Here is a 6,229-nt window from a genome sequence, read left to right as displayed (position 1 = left end):
ATCTTAAAGGCTGATTTTTGAAGGTGTAATTTATACATTAGACAAGCAAGAGAAAGAGAATCAGTTGAGCTGTATTTAGAACCTGAGCGAGTATTTCATCAGCGGCAGAGGGCAGCTGTACTCCAATATCTAATTCAACAACTTCAAATTGAAGATTCAGTAGACATTATTCCTACTAACAAAGCAACGACGAGACCTATTCGTAAGGTGCTAGTCCCACTCGCTAGCAATGTTACTAATAATATCTACAGACTAGCTGCAGGAGGTCGATTTGAGTTAAAACAAAATATGGTGCAACTCTTGCGCACTAGAGGGAAATTCACTGGTTAATCTCATGAGGATCCACAACAATATTTGTAAAACTTTCTTGAAATTAGTGATACGTACATTCCCATGGGAGTGTGGACCGACTATGTTAGACTTACTCTCTTTCCCTTTTCTCTACTAGGGGAAACAAAATGGTGGCTAAAGGCTGAGCCACCAAATTCTATAATGACCTGGGATGACTTGGCATGAAAATTTCTTATTTGGTTCTTCCTATCTGGAAAAATCATATGGCTGAGAAGTGAAATTTCGAGTTTCATGCATAAAGATGGTGAGAATATATACTAAGCTTGGGAAAGGTTTAAGTCCATGCTATGTGATTTCCCTCATCACCATCAGACCAACGAGGTTTTGGTGCATATTTTTTTGGAGGGACTCGAGACACATACAAAAGTTCTACTAGCATTAGAAACAGGTGGATAAGCAAGGGAGAAAACTTATAATGAACTATACACACTCTTGAATCGGGTCTCATAGGGGAATCCCTTATTGAATGAACATATGTCGAGGAACACTCTAAGGCAAGTTACAAGAGTGCTTAAAGTTGACTAGTTGACAATTATAGCAGCACAGATTGCTTTCTTATAGAACCAGATGAACACGCAGTTCAACAAATTGAGTTTGGGGCACACACCAATAACATCTAAAACAGTATAGCAAACTCAAACTTAGTATGAGGTATGAGGTAGTGATGACCATGCAGTAGATGCTTGTGTAGCAAATTAAGAATTTGTGAATTATGTGGGAAATATTGAGTGGCAATAGTACCAAAATTTTGGCAACACTTATAATGCCAACTGGAAGAATCACCCTAACTTCTCATGGGGTGGAAACAAAGAAAAAAAACTCAAATCAGTATTGAGGGATAGGAAATCAGAATCTACAACAATAGGTCTAGGGTAAACAAGCCAATGCTTAGTCATAACAGTACTGAGGAAATGCTGAAATAGATTATGGCAAAGAAAGCATAGATGATAGTCGATATAAGAATCGATAGTTGGATACTAAAACATTATAGGTTTAGTTGGGTCAGCTTGTGGGAGCACAAAATACTAAACCTTAAGAAGGTTTACCGAGTGGTACTGATCCAAATCCCAAGAAAGTAAATCAATTTCTACTTTTAGTGTTTGCAATTGGAGGAGTTAGAGCCTAGAAAAGTGACTTACAGAATCTTTTCTAGGGATGTAGATAAAGCCGAGAATGAAAAAGTTAATAGTACTGAGAACAAGGTGAAAAGCGTGAATCCACCTCCACCATTCCAACATAGGATGAAGAAGTAGAAAGAGGAGTCATGCTACTAAAAATTTATTGATTTGTTGAAACAAGTTCACGTTAATCTTTCTCTTGTTGATGTTTTGCAAGGTGTCCCAAAATATGCCAAGTACATTAAAGATATTGTGGAAAATAAGAACAGGTTTACCAAATATGCCAAAGTTGTACTTACTGTGGAGTGCAGTTTAAGGATTTAGAACAGGTTGTTTATGAATCTTAAGGATCTAGGAAGTTTTACTATTCAAATCGTTATTGGGCAGTCTGTTAGTGAACTAGGGTTATGTGATCTTGGGGAAAGTATAAATCTCATGCCTACATCTTTTCTCAAGAAGATGCGGTTGGGTAGTCCGAGGCCCACCATAGTAGTATTACAAATGGTTGACCGCTTATTTGCCAGACCTAATAGAATAGTGGAAGATGCCTTAGCGCAAGTGGGTTCTATTATATTTCTGGTAGAATTTATTATTCTATACTTTGATGCAGATCCAAAGTCCTATTTATTTTGGGTTGTCCCTTCTTAGAAACTAAACATGTGTTAATTGATGTAGCTGCCGGGCAGCTAAGCATGCGATCACATAATAAGGTTGAGGTATTTGATGTGTATAAGGAAATGAAACTACTAGTTGTTTGCAAAGAATTATCTGCCATCACAGTGATAGATCTTGAGTCAGAATTCCTTCTCATTATTTCTAAGGGTCCCATAGAAGAGCATTGGTAGGACATGACATCTTTTGTAACCCGGAAGGAAAAAAAATGGTTTGGATTGTAGATATTGCAAGCGTGTTGATTCATAAGGGTAGTTTTCTGCCTTTGAACATGCTCCTTGGTCTTTTTCACAGGGCATACATTGAGGAAGCACCTAAATTAGAGCTTAAGTCTTTACCTTCACACCTCAAATATTTTTTTCTTGGTGATGATGATAATTTAACTGTGATTTTCTCTACAGGATTATCTGATCTATAGGTAAAGAAGGTATTAACAATGCTAAAAAGAAGAAAGAAAGCAATTTGGTAGTATATGTCAGAAGTATAGGGTATAAATCCCGCCTTTTGCATGCACAAGATACTTATGGAAAAAGGCCACAAGCCTAGTGTGCAACACCAGAGAAGATTTAACCCAGTCGTAAAGAAGGTAGTCAGAAAGAAGTTATTATGTGGATTGGTGCAGGTATAGTTTATCCCATCTCAGACAGCAAATGGGTTAGTCCCGCTTAGTGTGTTATGACAAGGGGGTATGATAGTTGTGAAAAATAATATTAACGAATTAATCCCAACTTGTACTATGATTGGGTGGAGAATTTTAATGGACTATAAAAAGCTCAATGATGCCACCAGCAAGGATCATTATCCAATCCCTTTCATTAACTAGATGTTTAACAGGCTTACTGAACAAGAGTACTATTTCTTCATTGATGGGTATTCCAGTTATAATAAAATAGCCATAGCGCCAAAGGATAAAGAGAATAAAATATTCACCTGTCTATACGAAACTTATGCTTTTCAATAAATGCTCTTTGGATTGTGTAATGCACCAACTACTTTCTAAAAGGGCATGATGTCTATATTATATGACACGATGGAGGACTTTGTGGAGGTATTTATGGATGACTTCTCTGCATTTAGTAACTCATTTGATATGTGTTTGCAGAATATAAACAAGGTCTTGGAGAGGTGCGATGAAACAAATTTGGTACTAAATTAGAAAAAATGTCTCTTTCTGGTCATGGAAAGCATTATCCTTGGCCATAAAGTATCGCAAATAGGGTTGGAGGTAGACTAGAAATATTAGAAGTGATAGAGAAGTTTCCACCCCTAGTGTCAGTCAAAGGAGTGCACAACTTCCTCGGGCATGACAAATTTTATAGCAGGTTCATAAAGGATTTCTCAAAGATAACAAGTCTGATGTGTAAGCTTTTGGAAAAAGACGTAAAGAAAAAGTTTGGGGATGACTGTCTGAAAGCATTCGAGGATTTGAAGAAGAGATTGACATAGGCTCCCATAGTAGTTGCTCCTGACTAGGGGCTGATGTGTAATACAAGTGATATAGCGGTGGGAGCAGTGCTGGGTGTAAAATAGGAGACGTTTTTTCACTCCATCTACTATGCTAGAAAGACCCTGAATGTTGCACAAATCAATTACACTGTCTCTAAGAAAGAGATGCTGCCCTCAATATATGCATTTGTCAAATTTAGAGCTTATCTAGTGGGGACAAAGGTAATAGTCCATACCGATCATGTTACAATTAGGTACCTGTTCAATAAGAAAGATGTGAAGATGAGGCTAATCAGATGGATCTTACTGCAGAAATAACAAAATCCAAAGAAGGAGGTAAAGCATCACTAGTATCACAAATATGTGCCAAATAAGAGAACCATCCTCTCTCAACTAAAAGATAAGCCTAAAGAAAAGATATAACTCTCTTGGAACCCAAATGAAGCACATCCTTTCAAGCTATCTTTGGCACACCCAACTAAGCTAAAGTTATGGTCTTAGCATAACAATCTAGGACAACATGATCAGGAGCTAATCAATCCATGCCCAATATAACATCAAAATCTACCATATCAAGGATAATCAGATCTACCCAAGTCTCACACCCAACAAAGGCCACAACATAAAATCGGTACACCTAATTCGTCACTAAGGAGTCTTCTATGATGGTAGATACACGAATAGACACATCTAGAGGCTCATTAGCAGAAATAAAACTTGATGTAAAATATGTAGACATATAGGAGAAAGTCGACCCAAGGTCAGATAGCACATATGCGTCCACCACCTGAATGAGTAGCCCCACGACCACCACCACAGGCACCACTAGCTCTATCTCACATACTCTAGTAGAACCTCTACCTCTCACTACTGATATAAGAGTAGGCCTAAATTATGACAAGGATAATCCTTATTCAAATGGTCAGCCTTATCACATATAAAGCACACTTCGTAGCCTAACTCAATAGAAGGAGGTACAACTGAACTAGAACGACCACCCAAAGCCATTAAACTAGAAGATCCGCTATTAGAACCCTGCAAAGTTTCATGCATTGGTCTACCGTGATACCTATGGAATTCTCTAGAATCTCTACCTTAAGAAGTGTGACCTATGAACTCGCCCTGATGGCGCACCCTCTTGGCGACTCCCTGATATGCTAAAAAATAGACTCAATCATTTTAGAATAATCCACTATACTCTGAAATGATGCCCTATACACTACCACCTAGGAAGTACCCAATTGAAGAGAAATGTCCATCCCCTTTACAAACTTTTGAATCCTCTCATACTTAGTGGCAATACTGGCTTAAGAATATCTAGAAAAAGCATAAAAGGTGTCTCATACTCCACAACAATCATGGAGCCCTACTTCAAGTGATCAAACTCTTCTCTCATCTTATTTCTCAAACTGAAAGGCACAAACCTATACAGAAAGGCCTCAGTAAACTAATTCCAAGTCATCTCCAGAGAACCAAGAGGTCTGCAACTAACAAGTGACCTCCACCAATCCTTGGATACATCTCTCAACCGGTAAGTAGTGTAAGCAATACCATATGACTCAAGCGATCTAAGATTATACAACTTTTCCCAACTATCAATCAAGAACTCATAAGCATCCTTGCTTACCACACCACTGAACCTAGGAGTATCCAATCAAGTGAATCTCACCAACCTCTTCTAATCCTTAGAAGACATAATTTTACTTGCAATAATATGTGCCATTATAAATCTAGTTGGCTAAGATCCCACCCTAGGAGGAAACATTGATGATGGTTGAACTCTAAGGCCCCATTTTGGCCAAGAAAATTATAATTTTTTGGAGTTAGAGTTGGAGTTGAAGTTGGAGTTGGAGTTGTGTTTGGCCATGAATATAAATTAAAGTTATTTTTGAAATTTTGTGTGAGAAGTATGAGTAAAAAAGTGAAAACAAGTAAAACTTGTTTTCACTTTTTCCAATACAATTCTGGAATTGTATTTAGAATTCTCATGGTCAAACACATACAATTTTTACTTTTTCACTAAAATGAAATAATTTTTCAGAAAAAAGTAAAAAGTTTTCATGGCCAAACGGATACTAAATCTCAAAATACCATATTCGAATACCAGGACAAAAGGAGGAACAACACTTGAAGTCTGTAAAGTACCATAAGCAAACTTCGGTACTACTAGAGGATCTACACTCAAAAGCAGAGGAATACCATAAGTAGACTTTGTTAAAATAGAGGTACAATACTCGGAGCTAGAGGAACACCAGGTGCACTCAAGGGAGAACCCTCCAAATGGGCCAACAAGTGCATTAGTAACCCCTCTAAGACTAGGGTAGAAGAACTTTATGGGATCAGATTAGGCCTTATATCTCCAATATGCTCAACCTAAGGATTAGGGGAGAGTCCCTTTGTTCTATATTTAGATGGGGAAAATCCTCATGCCCACTACCTCGAGTCCATCTACAACTCATAATTCTCCCCTTGAACTGGTCTCTCTCCTCAGATAATGGGTCCACACCTCTAGCCTCATGGGATCTAGTCCTTACCATCTACGCAGAAAGATTAAGACTCGGTTTAGAATATAGGGCATGGAAAAACCCATACTACAAGGAACAAAACAAGGGAAGTTTTCTAAAGATATCTTATAGTCTCTC

General features: G+C 37.9%; 1 non-coding gene across 1 annotated transcript; it reads right to left on the bottom strand.

The window, feature by feature from the left end:
* Positions 1 to 555: 555 nt before the first annotated feature.
* Positions 556 to 662, bottom strand: LOC124899797. Its single transcript, XR_007057361.1, has one exon. It is a non-coding gene; the product is annotated as a small nucleolar RNA R71 (small nucleolar RNA).
* Between the last annotated feature and the right edge of the window lie 5,567 nt (positions 663 to 6,229).

This window comes from Capsicum annuum, chromosome 6 (assembly GCF_002878395.1).
Source record: "Capsicum annuum cultivar UCD-10X-F1 chromosome 6, UCD10Xv1.1, whole genome shotgun sequence".
In the NCBI taxonomy this organism is placed as follows: Eukaryota; Viridiplantae; Streptophyta; class Magnoliopsida; order Solanales; family Solanaceae; genus Capsicum; species Capsicum annuum.
Note: the sequence above shows the minus strand (reverse complement) of the source record. Positions and strands in the feature narration are given on the sequence as shown.